We start from the raw sequence: 19,263 nt of genomic DNA on the forward strand, positions 1-19,263 counted from the left end.
AGCGAACAACCATGCTGTTCCCGGCATCATGCAAGCAAACTACATAAATATGAGAAAACACGCAAGAGAGTTGTCACTCAGAGTGTCGAAGGGTCGATGTATACTGGGGCTCAGTTGAAATGCAACGTCAGGACTTTTCCGAATTATGTCACACGAAGAGAGCACAGCCCTTTCCACCCTGCCGCGTGTGTCTCGGTAACTCGCTGTGATCGTATAGTGGTCAGTACTTTGCGTTGTGGCCGCAACAACCCCGGTTCGAATCCCGGTCGCGGCAGAATAGGGGCGTCTGCTTTTACTACTCGCACGAATGAAGGCAAAAAAAAGCCAATCGACGTGAACGAACGGCGCTTTACAGAGGAGTACTGCCTGACTGGATCGTTGATGAACGACAGAGGCCACTCCGACCTCTTCTCGGTTTTCTTCAATGACTTACTAAGGATCTTCTTCACATTCGCCCATGCAGGGGAAGCCAGTTACACCAAAGCAAACGCAGGAAAGTGCATTTCAAGCAGAGACCAGGAGGGACTTGTTTACACCGAGAGTGGGTGGAGAATGGAACAATGCGCCCAGCCCTGTTGCTGGAGCCGATTCTTGATGAGCTCTTGGGCTCACTAAGAGGCCCCCGCTGGATGCTAATCTTTCTGTTGTTCTTGCAGGTCCTGCGCTGCTTTTGAGCCGACAGAGCTCGACCTGGTCTGTCGGCACAGCCCAATTGCAAATGATCGGCTCCGCGTACAGAAGGAACGTGCGTTTGGTACAAGAGTGCACGAAGGCACCGGAAATACATTGGGAACAAATGACCGGTCGCTCAAGACCTCTGTGAAGTACAGGAGCGTGCAAAACGAGGCTGTTTCCGCCCGGTCTCGAACCTGGGACCTTTCGCGTGTTAGGCGAACGTGATAGCCGCTACACTACGGAAACCTGTAGGGACTGCTGCTGGTGTCTCGCTGCGTTTCGGGCTGAGAAAGGGACGCGTCACTTTAGGCAGGTGGCGCTGGAGAGAGGAACAAAGGGCGCGATGAAACAAAATGCCGAAACCCGGGATCGAACCAGGGACCTTTAGATCTTCAGTCTAACGCTCTCCCAACTGAGCTATTTCGGCAGTGCGCAAAGCCCACAGCCACCTGCTCCAGCCTTCCTGTGTTGTGGCATGAGCGCACCAAAAGTAGCGGGAGAGTGTTGCAGGAACGTCACTCAGAAGGAAAGCCACCCAGCTGCGCCCTCTGAGCTCTGTCCAGCGCATCTTCCTCGCATGGACTCCTGCCTGCGACGGGCAGGAAACAATTAGCAAGAACAGAACGACACGCCATGGGTGTCTCATGACCGCACCTTAGGTTGTGACACGTGCAGGTGTGAGGGGTTGCCGGGCTACTTTGGAGCAGAGCTTGGGCGGAGGGGGGGCGGGAAAGCAGACAAAGAGGTGACACCTCAAGGTCTGCACGATCACAGCTCTCCGCCGCCCCAGGCTTCCGCTCGATAAGCTACTGGACACACCCGCCCCTCCTCACACAGACCGTGGAAAAGCCCCCGAGTGGGAGGGCTCGCTCTTCCTCCCAGGAGCTCTTGGACACGACGCCCAGACAGGGCGCGGGGAGCCGCCGCCTGCAAACACGGCTCCAGGCAGGACTCCACTCCGCAGGAGCCGCAGAGCAGAGGAGATGAGGGCAGCTTAGGTCCTGTGCAGAGACCTGAGCTGTTGTTGCTGTGGATGCTGTCTTTTCTGCACTCGGGGTAGGAGTGAATGTTGAGTTGCACTTAGAAATGAAGCAGAGCACTTCAACGGCACGGGTGTGTGTGTGTGTGCGCCCTGGTGATTCTGGGAGACAGATCGAACCTGGGCTAAAAGAGAGGGGGCTTAGCCCTCTTCCATTTGCTAGTTCAAAGTTGTACAACCCCTTTGTATCTGCTAGGCGGCGCAGTCGTCGTGCACAAAGAACACTTTGAAAAGCGTCAAAGGCAAGTCATTCCGAGTTGGTCGTTTGTGTTTTCCGTTCAGACGCGAAATGCTGACATGATCTCTCGGCTCCTCGGTTGTCATTTCTGCTCCGTAAAGGGATCACAGCACGCGTCGGCTTCCAGCATGCTGGGTCGGGACACGATGCCGGGGGTTGGAGAGAGCGATGTCTTCCTCGTTAGTATAGTGGCAAGTATCCCCGCCTGTCACGCGGGAGACCGGGGTTCGATTCCCCGACGGGGAGTAGCTTTTCTTTCACCTCCTTAGAGAAATGACTGCCTTTCACTTCTCTGTTTTCTTTCACAGCGTCGTGCACCTTTTCATTGCTCTCGCTTTCAGAGCCTCCGCACGGCAGTCGACTCGACATCAGGAAGCACATTGAAGTGAAAGCAGGAAGCGCTGCGACATGCACTGTGCAGATCCCGCCACACTAAGAGGTGAGTGGGTCTGTTCGATGCACAAAGAACGCTTTGAGAAGCGTCAAAGGCAAGTCATTCCGAGTTGGTCGTTTGTGTTTTCCGTTCAGACGCGAAATGCTGAAATGATCTCTCGGCTCCTCGGTTGTCATTTCTGCTCCGTAAAGGAATCACAGCACGCGTCGGCTTCCAGCACGGTGGGTCGGGACACGATGCCGGGGGTCGGAGAGAGCGATGTCTTCCTCGTTAGTATAGGACCTGTCACCTGTCCCCACCTGTCACGCGGGAGACTGGGGTGCGTCAGGACGCGCCTTGAAGTGAAAGCAGGATGCGCTGTGACATGCACTGTGCAGATCCCGCCACACTAAGAGGTGGGTCCAGTGGGTCTGTTCGATCACAGCGCTAGGCGAATCCCCAATCCCCTTTTGTGCCTGGCGACAAAAGATGTCTGTTTCCGCCCGGTTTCGAACCGGGGACCTTTCGCGTGTGAGGCGAACGTGATAACCACTACACTACGGAAACGGTGGTAAGACGTGCCCAGCGGCCCAGCGCTGAGCTTCGCCAATGTGATTCAGCTGCTTCCAGTGCCTTTATTGGAGTGCGCTGATGGACCGTGCTCTCTCTCCAGAGACCAGCACGCCTGTCATGGACGGAGCAGGAAAGGCGGCGCCACATTCTACAGCCCTCTCCACGCAATCGACGAAATCGGGCTACTGAAGTGGAGAAAATCGCCTCTCCAGAAAGTGCAAATATCATCTTGGAGACTATAAATCCTATTGCCGAAGGTCAGCCCTGTCTACCAGAGTAACCCTCCCACAGCGATGATCAGCTCGTCTCACACGCGAGAAGTTTCGGTTGGAAACAAGCGCCCCCTCTTCTCGCACGTTTTGCACGTTCGAGTAGTTTTAATGCGGCTCTTTCGTACACGGTGCTGATCTTTTGGAAAGCAGGAGGCAAAACCGAGTCGAACCGCCTGGGTGAAAACCAGGAACCCTAACCGCTAGACTATATGGCAGCGAACAACCATGCTGTTCCCGGCATCATGCAAGCAAACTACATAAATATGAGAAAACACGCAAGAGAGTTGTCACTCAGAGTGTCGAAGGGTCGATGTATACTGGGGCTCAGTTGAAATGCAACGTCAGGACTTTTCCGAATTATGTCACACGAAGAGAGCACAGCCCTTTCCACCCTGCCGCGTGTGTCTCGGTAACTCGCTGTGATCGTATAGTGGTCAGTACTTTGCGTTGTGGCCGCAACAACCCCGGTTCGAATCCGGGTCACGGCAGAATAGGGGCGTCTGCTTTTACTACTCGCACGAATGAAGGCAAAAAAAAGCCAATCGACGTGAACGAACGGCGCTTTACAGAGGAGTACTGCCTGACTGGATCGTTGATGAACGACAGAGGCCACTCCGACCTCTTCTCGGTTTTCTTCAATGACTTACTAAGGATCTTCTTCACATTCGCCCATGCAGGGGAAGCCAGTTACACCAAAGCAAACGCAGGAAAGTGCATTTCAAGCAGAGACCAGGAGGGACTTGTTTACACCGAGAGTGGGCGGAGAATGGAACAATGCGCCCAGCCCTGTTGCTGGAGCCGATTCTTGATGAGCTCTTGGGCTCACTAAGAGGCCCCCGCTGGATGCTAATCTTTCTGTTGTTCTTGCAGGTCCTGCGCTGCTTTTGAGCCGACAGAGCTCGACCTGGTCTGTCGGCACAGCCCAATTGCAAATGATCGGCTCCGCGTACAGAAGGAACGTGCGTTTGGTACAAGAGTGCACGAAGGCACCGGAAATACATTGGGAACAAATGACCGGTCGCTCAAGACCTCTGTGAAGTACAGGAGCGTGCAAAACGAGGCTGTTTCCGCCCGGTCTCGAACCGGGGACCTTTCGCGTGTTAGGCGAACGTGATAGCCGCTACACTACGGAAACCTGTAGGGACTGCTGCTGGTGTCTCGCTTGCGTTTCGGGCTGAGAAAGGGACGCGTCACTTTAGGCAGGTGGCGCTGGAGAGAGGAACAAAGGGCGCGATGAAACAAAATCCCGAAACCCGGGATCGAACCAGGGACCTTTAGATCTTCAGTCTAACGCTCTCCCAACTGAGCTATTTCGGCAGGGCGCAAAGCCCACAGCCACCTGCTCCAGCCTTCCTGTGTTGTGGCATGAGCGCACCAAGAGTAGCGGGAGAGTGTTGCAGGAACGTCACTCAGAAGGAAAGCCACCCAGCTGCGCCCTCTGAGCTCTGTCCAGCGCATCTTCCTCGCATGGACTCCTGCCTGCGACGGGCAGGAAACAATTAGCAAGAACAGAACGACACCCCATGGGTGTCTCATGACCGCACCTTAGGTTGTGACACGTGCAGGTGTGAGGGGTTGCCGGGCTACTTTGGAGCAGAGCTTGGGCGGAGGGGGGGCGGGAAAGCAGACAAAGAGGTGACACCTCAAGGTCTGCACGATCACAGCTCTCCGCCGCCCCAGGCTTCCGCTCGATAAGCTACTGGACACACCCGCCCCTCCTCACACAGACCGTGGAAAAGCCCCCGAGTGGGAGGGCTCGCTCTTCCTCCCAGGAGCTCTTGGACACGACGCCCTGACAGGGCGCGGGGAGCCGCCGCCTGCAAACACGGCTCCAGGCAGGACTCCACTCCGCAGGAGCCGCAGAGCAGAGGAGATGAGGGCAGCTTAGCTCCTGTGCAGAGACCTGAGCTGTTGTTGCTGTGGATGCTGTCTTTTCTGCACTCGGGGTAGGAGTGAATGTTGAGTTGCACTTAGAAATGAAGCAGAGCACTTCAACGGCACGGGTGTGTGTGTGTGCGCGCCCTGGTGATTCTGGGAGACAGATCGAACCTGGGCTAAAAGAGAGGGGGCTTAGCCCTCTTCCATTTGCTAGTTCAAAGTTGTACAACCCCTTTGTATCTGCTAGGCGGCGCAGTCGTCGTGCACAAAGAACACTTTGAAAAGCGTCAAAGGCAAGTCATTCCGAGTTGGTCGTTTGTGTTTTCCGTTCAGACGCGAAATGCTGACATGATCTCTCGGCTCCTCGGTTGTCATTTCTGCTCCGTAAAGGGATCACAGCACGCGTCGGCTTCCAGCATGCTGGGTCGGGACACGATGCCGGGGGTTGGAGAGAGCGATGTCTTCCTCGTTAGTATAGTGGCAAGTATCCCCGCCTGTCACGCGGGAGACCGGGGTTCGATTCCCCGACGGGGAGTAGCTTTTCTTTCACCTCCTTAGAGAAATGACTGCCTTTCACTTCTCTGTTTTCTTTCACAGCGTCGTGCACCTTTTCATTGCTCTCGCTTTCAGAGCCTCCGCACGGCAGTCGACTCGACATCAGGAAGCACATTGAAGTGAAAGCAGGAAGCGCTGCGACATGCACTGTGCAGATCCCGCCACACTAAGAGGTGAGTGGGTCTGTTCGATGCACAAAGAACGCTTTGAGAAGCGTCAAAGGCAAGTCATTCCGAGTTGGTCGTTTGTGTTTTCCGTTCAGACGCGAAATGCTGAAATGATCTTTCGGCTCCTCGGTTGTCATTTCTGCTCCGTAAAGAAATCACAGCACGCGTCGGCTTCCAGCACGGTGGGTCGGGACACGATGCCGGGGGTCGGAGAGAGCGATGTCTTCCTCGTTAGTATAGGACCTGTCACCTGTCCCCACCTGTCACGCGGGAGACTGGGGTGCATCAGGACGCGCCTTGAAGTGAAAGCAGGATGCGCTGTGACATGCACTGTGCAGATCCCGCCACACTAAGAGGTGGGTCCAGTGGGTCTGTTCGATCACAGCGCTAGGCGAATCCCCAATCCCCTTTTGTGCCTGGCGACAAAAGATGTCTGTTTCCGCCCGGTTTCGAACCGGGGACCTTTCGCGTGTGAGGCGAACGTGATAACCACTACACTACGGAAACGGTGGTAAGACGTGCCCAGCGGCCCAGCGCTGAGCTTCGCCAATGCGATTTAGCTGCTTCCAGTGCCTTTATTGGAGTGCGCTGATGGACCGTGCTCTCTCTCCAGAGACCAGCACGCCTGTCATGGACGGAGCAGGAAAGGCGGCGCCACATTCTACAGCCCTCTCCACGCAATCGACGAAATCGGGCTACCGAAGTGGAGAAAATCGCCTCTCCAGAAAGTGCAAATATCATCTTGGAGACTATAAATCCTATTGCCGAAGGTCAGCCCTGTCTACCAGAGTAACCCTCCCACAGCGATGATCAGCTCGTCTCACACGCGAGAAGTTTCGGTTGGAAACAAGCGCCCCCTCTTCTCGCACGTTTTGCACGTTCGAGTAGTTTTAATGCGGCTCTTTCGTACACGGTGCTGATCTTTTGGAAAGCAGGAGGCAAAACCGAGTCGAACCGCCTGGGTGAAAACCAGGAACCCTAACCGCTAGACTATATGGCAGCGAACAACCATGCTTTTCACGGCATCAAGCAAGCAAACTACATAAATATGAGAAAACACGCAAGAGAGTTGTCACTCAGAGTGTCGAAGGGTCGATGTATACTGGGGCTCAGTTGAAATGCAACGTCAGGACTTTTCCGAATTATGTCACACGAAGAGAGCACAGCCCTTTCCGCCCTGCCGCATGTGTCTCGGTAACTCGCTGTGATCGTATAGTGGTCAGTACTTTGCGTTGTGGCCGCAACAACCCCGGTTCGAATCCGGGACACGGCAGAATAAGGGCGTCTGCTTTTACTACTCGCACGAATGAAGGCAAAAAAAAGCCAATCGACGTGAACGAACGGCGCTTTACAGAGGAGTACTGCCTGACTGGATCGTTGATGAACGACAGAGGCCACTCCGACCTCTTCTCGGTTTTCTTCAATGACTTACTAAGGATCTTCTTCACATTCGCCCATGCAGGGGAAGCCAGTTACACCAAAGCAAACGCAGGAAAGTGCATTTCAAGCAGAGACCAGGAGGGACTTGTTTACACCGAGAGTGGGCGGAGAATGGAACAATGCGCCCAGCCCTGTTGCTGGAGCCGATTCTTGATGAGCTCTTGGGCTCACTAAGAGGCCCCCGCTGGATGCTAATCTTTCTGTTGTTCTTGCAGGTCCTGCGCTGCTTTTGAGCCGACAGAGCTCGACCTGGTCTGTCGGCACAGCCCAATTGCAAATGATCGGCTCCGCGTACAGAAGGAACGTGCGTTTGGTACAAGAGTGCACGAAGGCACCGGAAATACATTGGGAACAAATGACCGGTCGCTCAAGACCTCTGTGAAGTACAGGAGCGTGCAAAACGAGGCTGTTTCCGCCCGGTCTCGAACCGGGGACCTTTCGCGTGTTAGGCGAACGTGATAGCCGCTACACTACGGAAACCTGGAGGGACTGCTGCTGGTGTCTCGCTTGCGTTTCGGGCTGAGAAAGGGACGCGTCACTTTAGGCAGGTGGCGCTGGAGAGAGGAACAAAGGGCGCGATGAAACAAAATGCCGAAACCCGGGATCGAACCAGGGACCTTTAGATCTTCAGTCTAACGCTCTCCCAACTGAGCTATTTCGGCAGTGCGCAAAGCCCACAGCCACCTGCTCCAGCCTTCCTGTGTTGTGGCATGAGCGCACCAAGAGTAGCGGGAGAGTGTTGCAGGAACGTCACTCAGAAGGAAAGCCACCCAGCTGCGCCCTCTGAGCTCTGTCCAGCGCATCTTCCTCGCATGGACTCCTGCCTGCGACGGGCAGGAAACAATTAGCAAGAACAGAACGACACCCCATGGGTGTCTCATGACCGCACCTTAGGTTGTGACACGTGCAGGTGTGAGGGGTTGCCGGGCTACTTTGGAGCAGAGCTTGGGCGGAGGGGGGGCGGGAAAGCAGACAAAGAGGTGACACCTCAAGGTCTGCACGATCACAGCTCTCCGCCGCCCCAGGCTTCCGCTCGATAAGCTACTGGACACACCCGCCCCTCCTCACACAGACCGTGGAAAAGCCCCCGAGTGGGAGGGCTCTCTCTTCCTCCCAGGAGCTCTTGGACACGACGCACAGACAGGGCGCGGGGAGCCGCCGCCTGCAAACACGGCTCCAGGCAGGACTCCACTCCGCAGGAGCCGCAGAGCAGAGGAGATGAGGGCAGCTTAGCTCCTGTGCAGAGACCTGAGCTGTTGTTGCTGTGGATGCTGTCTTTTCTGCACTCGGGGTAGGACATCAGGAAGCACATTGAAGCGCTGCGACATGCACTGTACAGATCCCGCCACTACTGGGCCCGATTTCCCCGGATCGAAACCGGGCGGAAACAGGCCCGTTTCGTTTGTTGCCACGCACACTGTTTAGGGATTCGCCTAGCGCTGTGATCGAACAGACCCACTCACCTCTTAGTGTGGCGGGATCTGCACAGTGGATGTCGCAGCGCATCCTGCTTTCACTTCAATGCATGTTCTGATGTACCCTGGTCTCCCGCGTGACAGGTGGGGATACTCGCCACTATACTAACGAGGAAGACATCGCTCTCTGCTTAGTGTGCAAAACACTTACTTGCAGCATTGTGGGTGCTGTGGTTTAAATGCTATTGGTTTGTGTACAGAATACCCCTATCCCAGTGCATTGTGCCACATTAAATAAACGCACGAGAAAAAGAGATTCAGAACGCAAAGCTGTGTCAGTGTTCTGTGTAAAAAATCGGTTTGAACATCATGGGAGCTGTTTTTAATAAGCTGCTGAGTAAAGAATATTTTAATCTTCCTGCTGTCAGTAGTATTGTGCATATAGTTGACTCTTACCTGAATGAAAACAGGACGTAAAGAAAGGGTTTCAGAATTCAGACAAAGCTTTATTCGCGTGCTTACAGTCTGAGTAATTGGAGACTGCACTATTCTGTTGCCTATAGTCATATACGGGTTTTTCGCATGAAGCCGTATTGAACAGTATTTCTCGCGTTGTGATCTTGTGTATACAGCGGTCCCCCAGGTTCCAGTTAGTGCGTAATTACGCATCGATGAAAAACCGGAGGTTTAAAAAAAGATAATTAGCTCACTGATACTTTGATGTAGAGGCTGTGGAAATATCCACATGTCGTGGTCTTTAAAATGTATTTGGTTTGAAGGCGTTCTGTGCTTCCGTTGCGAAGATATGGACAAAATAATATTCGTGATTGGTCAAAAAAATGTCATATAAACGAAAAAGTAAAGGCTGAGAAAGCATTCACAATGTATTTTATACACAAAGCAAGTATTCTCGCGATTCTAAGAGGTTTCGTGTAAACGCTACAGGCGTGCCAAAATCGTTTTCGAACTTCAAGCTAACTTTACTCCGGTGGACCTTTCGCGTGTGAGGCGAACGTGATAAGCACTACACTACGGAAACGGTGGTAAGACGTGCCCAGCGGCCCAGCGCTGAGCTTCGCCAATGCGATTCAGCTGCTTCCAGTGCCTTTATTGGAGTGCGCTGATGGACCGTGCTCTCTCTCCAGAGACCAGCACGCCTGTCATGGACGGAGCAGGAAAGGCGGCGCCACATTCTACAGCCCTCTCCACGCAATCGACGAAATCGGGCTACTGAAGTGGAGAAAATCGCCTCTCCAGAAAGTGCAAATATCATCTTGGAGACTATAAATCCTATTGCCGAAGGTCAGCCCTGTCTACCAGAGTAACCCTCCCACAGCGATGATCAGCTCGTCTCACACGCGAGAAGTTTCGGTTGGAAACAAGCGCCCCCTCTTCTCGCACGTTTTGCACGTTCGAGTAGTTTTAATGCGGCTCTTTCGTACACGGTGCTGATCTTTTGGAAAGCAGGAGGCAAAACCGAGTCGAACCGCCTGGGTGAAAACCAGGAACCCTAACCGCTAGACTATATGGCAGCGAACAACCATGCTGTTCCCGGCATCATGCAAGCAAACTACATAAATATGAGAAAACACGCAAGAGAGTTGTCACTCAGAGTGTCGAAGGGTCGATGTATACTGGGGCTCAGTTGAAATGCAACGTCAGGACTTTTCCGAATTATGTCACACGAAGAGAGCACAGCCCTTTCTGCCCTGCTGCGTGTGTCTCGGTAACTCGCTGTGATCGTATAGTGGTCAGTACTTTGCGTTGTGGCCGCAACATCCCCGGTTCGAATCCGGGTCACGGCAGAATAGGGGCGTCTGCTTTTACTACTCGCACGAATGAAGGCAAAAAAAAGCCAATCGACGTGAACGAACGGCGCTTTACAGAGGAGTACTGCCTGACTGGATCGTTGATGAACGACAGAGGCCACTCCGACCTCTTCTCGGTTTTCTTCAATGACTTACTAAGGATCTTCTTCACATTCGCCCATGCAGGGGAAGCCAGTTACACCAAAGCAAACGCAGGAAAGTGCATTTCAAGCAGAGACCAGGAGGGACTTGTTTACACCGAGAGTGGGCGGAGAATGGAACAATGCGCCCAGCCCTGTTGCTGGAGCCGATTCTTGATGAGCTCTTGGGCTCACTAAGAGGCCCCCGCTGGATGCTAATCTTTCTGTTGTTCTTGCAGGTCCTGCGCTGCTTTTGAGCCGACAGAGCTCGACCCTGAACATCCAGTGATGGACTGGTGTCCTGTCCAGGGTGTGTGAGGGTGTGTGTGTCCAGTGATGGACTGCTGTCCTGTCCAGGGTGTGTGTGTGTCCTGTGATGGACTGGTGGATCACAATATTAATTCTCCTCTTTGATTCCCTCCTTCATCGCCAGAGTGAAAGCGGGACACGGCAGTAAAAGCTCAGCCCTGCGGGTGGTGGTCCTCTCGGCCACACGGGGGCGCTGTGGCTCCACGGGGGGCGTTATGTTCAAGTCCCGCTGGGAATCGCACCGACGCGGCGGAGTTCGTGAACGTCCCAGACACCAAGAAAACGAGAGAGAGAAAAAAGGTCGTTTTCGGGGTTCAAGAAGCAACCCCGAGATTCAGGGAGTTTCCCCGCTGAGCTTACTCTGCCGAAAACACGCAGGTTTTATTTTTTTCCCGTGCCCCCCCCTCACACAGGCCGTTTCTGTAGCGTGAAGTTGTGTTTTTTTGCGCGGCGGTCGGTGAAGGGCGAAATTGTATTTATTTTTTTCTCACGGTTTGAAACAGAAACGGCCGGGTGGTGTTGTAGAGAGGTCGACGTGCCCGGTTTTCCTCGTCTGCGAAGCCCGTTTTTTTTTTTGGGGGGGGGGGGTCGTGAGGTCCCACGCAGCGCTCGGAAAAGAAAATGGCGTCTCTTTTCACCGCAGGACGGGGGGAACCCGTGTTTTTTGGACGTGGCGTGGCCCGAAATTTCCGCCCTTGGGCGCTAGAGGGGGGTGGAGTTTGGTCTTTCTTTGATTTGGGGGTCGGCGGGGGGGGTCTAATTTCACTGAACCAAACCCCACGGAAACCCGTGTTGGACGTGGGGGTGCTGAATGCGCCCTCGACGTGATTTTGTCTTTAAATTCAAGTGCAGCTTTTGTAAGCCTTGGGCCGGAAACAGCTGGACCCGTTTCCCCTGCCTGTCCGAGGTGGCGACTACCGGGGTCGTACAGGGACACCCGGCTGGCCGCCGAGAGTTGGGAAAAATAAAATGTCCACCCAAAAAAAACAACAACCGTGAAAAATGACGGCCATTTTTGTTTCGCGGCCGAGCCGTGAGCGCGTCGGGGGGGGGGGGGGGGGGGGGTGACGTCACGGTGGCGTCACAATGAGCCGCCTGACGTCACAGAGCGGCGGATTCTAGCGGGGGGGCGGCGCCGGAGCCCCATGAGCTCAGAGGAGTGAAGAGAGAAGAGGAGGAGGAAAGCGCTATATAGTCCTTTCTAAACACGTGTTTCTTCCAATAAAGTTACTTCGACTTAGATCGTTAGTTTCAACTTCAGAAACGCTCTTCAGAATCCCCGTGAAATCGGTAAGTCAGTCAAAAGTGAGAAATAACAAAATAAGTGGAGAAATACGTTGTTTTTTTTACCGTTACTCAACTCTGGGTGTGATCGTGCTGTAAAAAGATATTGAGAGGAGGTGCACCTCTACTCAGAGAGTGGTGGGGGTGGGGAACAAGCTGCCCAGCCCTGTGGTTGAAGCCGATACCCTGGCTTCTCTCCAGACACAGCTGGGTGAGCTCCTCCAGTCAGGACAGGAGGCTCTTCTGTACACAGAGGGTGGCGGGGGTGTGGAACAAAGCTGATACCCTGGCTCCTCTCCAGACAGAGCTGGGTGAGCTCCTCCAGTCAGGACAGGAGGCTCTTCTCTACACAGAGGGTGGCGGGGCTGTGGAACAAAGCTGATAACCTGGCTCCTCTCCAGACACAGCTGGGTGAGCTCCTCCTGTCAGGACAGGAGGCTCTACTGTACACAGAGGGTGGTGGGGGTGGGGAACAAGCCGCCCAGCCCTGTGGTTGAAGCCGATACCCTGGCTTCTCTCCAGCCACAGCTGGGTGAGGTCCTCCAGTCAGGACAGGAGGCTCTTCTATACACAGAGGGGGGCGGGGGTGGGGAACAAGCCGCCCAGCTGTGTGGCTCCGCCCCCTCCCCTCCCCTCTGTGACTCTGCTTGTCTCGGCAGGACGATGGACCGACAGAGATGCCGCACGGCCGTGCGCGGTCGCAGCAGGCCCCGGGCCCGGCGAGGCGTCGTAAGTCCACCCCTCCCGCCCGCCGTCCAGCGTCCAGTGTCCAGCCCTCCTCCGACTGGCCTCTCCGCCCCCAGCAGTGCTAGCTGTATTATAATAATAATAATAATAATAAACTTCACTGATAGAGCACCTTTCACACACATAGCAGCGCAAAGCGCTTGACAGACCAGGTCTCACGGTAACACCTCTAGACGAGGAGAGACACTTCCAGTGGTGATCTTGACTGAGGACACGTCTCGGCTCAAGAGACAGGGTCGCGGGTCCGAGGAAAACCAAGCTGCAGGTCCATTATGGCCTTCTGAGAGCACAGATTGCCTCTGGACGTCCCACACTCTTCCTGGACACACTGTAGAGACTCACCTGTCCAGACTCTCACTGGACACACTGTACACACTCACCTGTCCACACTCTCACTGGACACACTGTACACACTCACCTGTCCACACTTTCACTGGACACACTGTACACACTCACCTGTCCAGACTCTCACTGGACAGACTGTAGAGACTCACCTGTCCAGACTCTTTCTGGACACACTGGACACACTCACCTGTCCAGACTCTCACTGGACACACTGTACACACTCACCTGTCCACACTCTCACTGGACACACTGTACACACTCACCTGTCCACACTCTCACTGGACACACTGTACACACTCACCTGTCCAGACTCTCACTGGACACACTGTACACACTCACCTGTCCACACTCTCACTGGACACACTGTACACACTCACCTGTCCACACTCTCACTGGACACACTGTACACACTCACCTGTCCAGACTCTCACTGGACAGACTGTACACACTCACCTGTCCACACTCTCACTGGACACACTGTACACACTCACCTGTCCACACTCTCACTGGACACACTGTACACACTCACCTGTCCAGACTCTCACTGGACAGACTGTAGAGACTCACCTGTCCAGACTCTCACTGGACACACTGTACACACTCACCTGTCCACACTCTCACTGGACACACTGTAGAGACTGCCCAAGGCCTCTAGTCTCGACACGACTGGGCTGGGCTATGTGGTCAGAGCTGTCTCGGAGATGGGCTGTTTGGCGTCTTCACAGGTCACACCGGTCAGGCCGAACCCGGACTGGCAGCGGAAGAGGTCCCGGCCCAAATCCCGGTGCTTTTCCGTAAGTCTGACCCGGTCGCCTTCCGCGAGACTGGACCGGCCGCCCTGTGGTGGGCCCGGTGCCCGACATCTACCCTACAGCTCCCCCCACTGACCCCTAAACTCCCGATACCCTACAGCTCCCCACACTGACCCCTAAACTCCCGATACCCTACAGCTCCCCACACTGACCCCTAAACTCCCGATACCCTACAGCTCCCCACACTGACCCCTAAACTCCCGATACCCTACAGCTCCCCACACTGACCCCTAAACTCCCGATACCCTACAGCTCCCCACACTGACCCCTAAACTCCCGATACCCTACAGCTCCACACTCTGACCCCCACAGTCCTGATGGCCGAGAGGTCTCTGCTTGCTGTAGTGATTGAGTGAGCTCTGTGGACCTGACCTCTGTCTTGTGTCCTCGTTTCCAGCGTCTCCTAGTGGTCCGTCATTTCTCAAGACCTGAAGGTGAGATCTGGGGAGGAGACAGAGCACCCCCTAACACCCCTGAGCTGGGTTACAGGGTAAGACAGCTTCTTACTGTTGGACACACCTGTCCACACTCTTACTGGACACACTGTCCACACTCGCCTGTCCGGACTCTTACTGGACACACTGGACACACTCACCTGTCCAGACTCTTGCTGGACACACTGTACACACTCACCTGTCCAGACTCTTACTGTCCACACTCACCTGTCCACACTCTCACTGGACACACTGTACAGACTCGCCTGTCCACACTCTCACTGGACACACTGTACACACTCACCTGTCCAGACTCTCACTGGACACACTGGACACACTCACCTGTCCAGACTCTCACTGGACACACTGTACACACTCACCTGTCCAGACTCTTTCTGGACACACTGTACACACTCACCTGTCCAGACTCTCACTGGACACACTGGACACACTCACCTGTCCAGACTCTCACTGGACACACTGTAGAGACTCACCTGTCCACACTCTCACTGGACACACTGTACACTCTCACCTGTCCAGACTCTCACTGGACACACTGGACACACTCACCTGTCCAGACTCTTACTGGACACACTGTACACACTCACCTGTCCACACTCTCACTGGACACACTGTCTACACTCACCTGTCCACACTCTCACTGTCCACACTCACCTGTCCAGGCGTAGTCTCATCCCCCCTGCGTTGTGTCTCCCCCTCTCCCCGCTGGACAGAATCCCGAGGTGTCTTCGTGTCTCCCCGAGCTCGTCCAGAAGCTGGAGAGGGCGGCCGAGCTGCATCTGGAGCTCCCAGAGTCGCCCGGCTCGTCCCGCTCGGGCTCGCCCGGCTCGTTCCGCTCGGTGTCCCCCCCGTCCTCGCCCGAGAGCCCCCTCCGCCCCCCGCCCCCGGCCCCCCCCTCCGGCCCCTGACCGCCCCGCCCCGCCGCCCCCCCTTCCTCGCCGCCATGCCCCTCGAGCCCCCCCTGCTGCCCGGGGCGGTGCCCCTGCCCCTGCCCCCACCCGTCCTGCCCCCCATCGCCCGCCCGGCCCCGCCAGGCCCCGCCTGGGGCTCCCCGGTGCGGAGGGCAAGGAGAGAGGCGGAGATGTCTGACGAGGCAAGTGGGGCAGAGTCTGTCCGTCTGTCTGTCTGTCTTTCTGTCCGTCCATCTGTCTGTCTGTCTGTCTGTCTGTCTGTCTGTCTGTCTGTCTGTCCGTCTGTCCGTCTGTCTGTCTGTTTGTCTGTCTGTCTGTCCGTCTGTCCGTCTGTCTGTCTGTCTGTCCGTCTGTCCATCCGTCTGTCCTTCTGTCCTTCTGTCCGTCCGTCTGTCTGTCTGTCCATCTGTCCTTCTGTCCGTCTGTCCGTCTGTCTGTCCATCCGTCTGTCTGTCTGTTTGTCTGTCTGTCCATCTGTCCATCTGTCCGTCTGTCCGTCTGTCTGTCTGTCTGTCTGTCTGTCCATCTGTCCGTCTGTCCGTCTGTCCGTCTGTCCGTCCGTCTGTCCATCTGTCCATCTGTCCGTCTGTCTGTCTGTCTGTCTGTCTGTCCATCCGTCTGTCTGTCTGTCTGTCTGTCTGTCCGTCTGTCCATCTGTCTGTCTGTCTGTCCATCTGTCCTGCTGTCCTTTTCTCTGTCTATCTTTCCTTCTGTCCATCTGTCCCTTTCACTGTCCTTCTGTCTTTCTGTTCTTTTCTCTTTCCATCTGTCCTTCTGACTTTCTGTTCTTTTCTCTGTCCATCTGTCTGTCCGTCCATCTGTCTGTCCGTCCATCTGTCTGTCTGTCCATCTGTCCGTCTGTCCTTCTGTCCTTTTCTCTGTCCATCTTTCCTTCTGTCCATCTGTCCCTTTCACTGTCCTTCTGTCTTTCTTTTCTTTTCTCTGTCCATCTGTCCTTCTGACTTTCTGTTCTTTTCTCTGTCCATCTGTCCTTCTGTCCATCTCTTTCTGTCCGTCTGTCTTTCTGTCCGTCTGTCCTTCTGTCCTTTTCTCTGTCCATCTTTCCTTCTGTCCATCTGTCCCTTTCACTGTCCTTCTGTCTTTCTGTTCTTTTCTCTGTCCATCTGTCCTTCTGACTTTCTGTTCTTTTCTCTGTCCATCTGTCCTTCAGTCCATCTGTCTTTCTGTCCTTTTCTCTCTTTCTGTCCATCAGTCCATCTGTCCTTTTCTCTGTCTTTTTGTCCGTCTGTACTTCGCTCTTTCTGTCTTTCTGTCCTTCTGTCTGAGTCTCTGTGTTTGTCCCTCTCTCCCTGTCTCTCTCCCTGTGTCTCCCTGCTCTCTGTCTGTCCTGCGTTGTCCCAGCTGGGTCTCTCTCCCTGTGTCTCCCTGCTCTCTGTCTGTCCTGCGTTGTCCCAGCTGGGCCTGTCTCCCCGGCTCTCTGCCTTCAGCTCTGTTCGCCGATGTCCCGCCAGCCCGTCTCTCTCTCAGCCTGTCTCTTGACTTGCAGGAGGAAGAGGAGGTGGAGACAGCTCTTCCGGCAGGAGAGAGGAAGGAGGTCAGTGCTGGTCCCACCCTGCCCCCTGTCCTGTCTGTGGTGGAGTTTCGCCGTCTTGTCTGTCCCTGGGTCTCAGTGTCTCTCTCTCTTTCAGCCCTGTCTGTCAGTGTCTCTCTCTCGGCCTGCTGTCTGTCTGTCCCTGCCTCTCTGTCTCTCTCTCTTTCAGCCCTGTCTGTCAGTGTCTCTCTCTCGGCCTGCTGTCTCCCTGTCCCTGGGTCTCAGTGTCTCTCTCTCTTTCAGCCCTGTCTGTCAGTGTCTCTCTCCTCCTCCTCTCTGTCCTCAGTGTGTCTCTCTCCTCCTCCTCTCTGTCCTGTGGTGTCCAGGCAGTGTGTCTCTCTCCTCCTCCTCCTCTCTGTCCTGTGGTGTCCAGGCAGTGTGTCTCTCTCCTCCTCCTCCTCTCTGTCCTGTGGTGTCCAGTGGGTCAGTATTAGTGGGCTACACCCAGGCTCACTCCCTGCGAGTGTGATCTCAGCAGAGTCTCTGTGCTCTTGGGACACTTGACTCACCTGTCTCTCTCTTTCTCTCCCTGTGCTGTCCCTCTCCTGCCCCCTCTCTCCCTCCTCGGACTCCAGCTGGAGGAGGTCCAATCACCACCTCCTGTGAGACAGAAGAAAAAGAAGGTGGGTGATGCTCTGATCCTCTCTTTACTCCTGTCCAGTGTCCAATCAGTGTGTGTGTATGAACCCCTCTCTCTCTCAGTGCAGTGTTCATGTCCTGGAGTGTCCAGTCAGTGTGTCTGTATGAACCCCTCTCTCTCTCAGTGCAGTGTTCATGTACTGGAGTGTCCAGTCAGTGTGTCTGTGTGAACCCCTCTCTCTCTCAGTGCAGTGTTCATGTACTGGAGTGTCCAGTCAGTGTGTCTGTATGAACCCCTCTCTCTCTCAGTGCAGTGTTCATGTACTGGAGTGTCCAGTCAGTGTGTCTGTATGAACCCCTCTCTCTCTCAGTGCAGTGTTCATGTACTGGAGTGTCCAGTCAGTGTGTCTGTATGAACCCCTCTCTCTCTCAGTGCAGTGTTCATGTACTGGAGTGTCCAGTCCGACTCTTAACGTGACTCTCCTGTCTCTGCTTCAGAAGCGCTGGTGCGCCCTTCTTAACTCCCTGAGCTGCGTGTCGGTGGAGCCAGAAGACCAGGACGAGCCGATGGAGACCGTAGCTCAGGAGAGGAAGAGCGAGGGAGAGGAGGAGCTGGCTGCCGGGAAGGACAAGAGGAGGAAGAGGAGGTGCAGGTGAGCAGACAGGGGGGCGCCGCCTGGTCGTGTCTGTGATTCAAGGAGGAGTCTCCTCTTGCTGTTTGATGTCATGGTGACGTCTGTGTCTGTGTCCCTCACACCTGCAATAACAATATTCTTTCCAGGTTCCTTTCCTGGTTCTGTGCCGGCTAAGATCTGGACTGGACTGGACTGGACTGGACTGGACTGGAGCTGAGGGACACCAGACGGAACTGGACAGGAGCCTAGGGACACCAGACTGGACTGGACCGGAGCTGAGAGACACCAGACTGGACTGGACTGGAGCTGAGGGACCCCAGACTGTGCTGGACCGAAGCTGAGGGACCCCAGTCTGGACCGAAGCTGAGGGACCCCAGACTGTGCTGGGCCGAAGCTTAGGGACACCAGACTGTGCTGGACCGAAGCTGAGGGACCCCAGTCTGTGCTGGACCGAAGCTGAGGGACCCCAGACTGTGCTGGACCAAAGCTGAGGGACCCCAGTCTGGACCAAAGCTGAGGGACCCCAGTCTGTGCTGGACCGAAGCTGAGGGACCCCAGTCTGGACTGCACTGGAGCTGAGGGACACCAGACTGGACTGGAGCTGAGGGGCCCCAGACTGGACTGGACCGGAGCTGAGAGACACCAGACTGGACTGGAGCTGAGAGACACCAGACTGGACAGGACCAAAGCTGAGGGACCCCAGACTGTGCTGGACCGAAGCTGAGGGACCCCAGTCTGGACTGCACTGGAGCTGAGGGACCCCAGACTGGACTGGACTGGAGCTGAGAGACACCAGACTGGACTGGACTGAAGCTTGTAATTTTTATTCTTTTGTTAAGGATCAATAAAAAAAAAATAAAAAAAAATCTGTTTAGCTTTTGGTTTTTTCCCTCCCCCCCCCCCCCAAGGCTGCTGCTGGGAGAGGTGTGAGTGGGGCCAGCAGGGGGCGCTCTCACCCTGCGGTCTGTGTGGGTCCTGATGCCCCAGTATAGTGACGGGGGACACTGGACTGTAAACAGGCGCCGTCAAACCGAGGTCCTGACTCTCTGTGCTCATTAACA

General features: G+C 55.1%; 9 non-coding genes across 9 annotated transcripts; 3 read left to right on the forward strand and 6 right to left on the reverse strand.

The window, feature by feature from the left end:
• Nucleotides 1-1,029: 1,029 nt before the first annotated feature.
• On the reverse strand, nucleotides 1,030-1,102 carry trnaf-gaa (transfer RNA phenylalanine (anticodon GAA)). Its single transcript has one exon. It is a non-coding gene; the product is annotated as a tRNA-Phe (tRNA).
• A 1,024-nt stretch (nucleotides 1,103-2,126) lies between these two features.
• Nucleotides 2,127-2,198, forward strand: trnad-guc (transfer RNA aspartic acid (anticodon GUC)). Its single transcript has one exon. It is a non-coding gene; the product is annotated as a tRNA-Asp (tRNA).
• Nucleotides 2,199-2,819: 621 nt separating this feature from the next.
• trnav-cac (transfer RNA valine (anticodon CAC)) lies at nucleotides 2,820-2,892 on the reverse strand. Its single transcript has one exon. It is a non-coding gene; the product is annotated as a tRNA-Val (tRNA).
• Nucleotides 2,893-3,586: 694 nt separating this feature from the next.
• On the forward strand, nucleotides 3,587-3,658 carry trnah-gug (transfer RNA histidin (anticodon GUG)). The gene has a single exon. It is a non-coding gene; the product is annotated as a tRNA-His (tRNA).
• A 574-nt stretch (nucleotides 3,659-4,232) lies between these two features.
• Nucleotides 4,233-4,305, reverse strand: trnav-aac (transfer RNA valine (anticodon AAC)). The gene has a single exon. It is a non-coding gene; the product is annotated as a tRNA-Val (tRNA).
• Nucleotides 4,306-5,511: 1,206 nt separating this feature from the next.
• On the forward strand, nucleotides 5,512-5,583 carry trnad-guc (transfer RNA aspartic acid (anticodon GUC)). Its single transcript has one exon. It is a non-coding gene; the product is annotated as a tRNA-Asp (tRNA).
• A 621-nt stretch (nucleotides 5,584-6,204) lies between these two features.
• trnav-cac (transfer RNA valine (anticodon CAC)) lies at nucleotides 6,205-6,277 on the reverse strand. Its single transcript has one exon. It is a non-coding gene; the product is annotated as a tRNA-Val (tRNA).
• A 1,340-nt stretch (nucleotides 6,278-7,617) lies between these two features.
• Nucleotides 7,618-7,690, reverse strand: trnav-aac (transfer RNA valine (anticodon AAC)). Its single transcript has one exon. It is a non-coding gene; the product is annotated as a tRNA-Val (tRNA).
• A 109-nt stretch (nucleotides 7,691-7,799) lies between these two features.
• trnaf-gaa (transfer RNA phenylalanine (anticodon GAA)) lies at nucleotides 7,800-7,872 on the reverse strand. Its single transcript has one exon. It is a non-coding gene; the product is annotated as a tRNA-Phe (tRNA).
• Between the last annotated feature and the right edge of the window lie 11,391 nt (nucleotides 7,873-19,263).

This window comes from Lepisosteus platostomus, chromosome 5 (genome assembly GCF_059453375.1).
Source record: "Lepisosteus platostomus isolate fLepPlt1 chromosome 5, fLepPlt1.hap1, whole genome shotgun sequence".
Taxonomy (NCBI): Eukaryota; Metazoa; Chordata; class Actinopteri; order Semionotiformes; family Lepisosteidae; genus Lepisosteus; species Lepisosteus platostomus.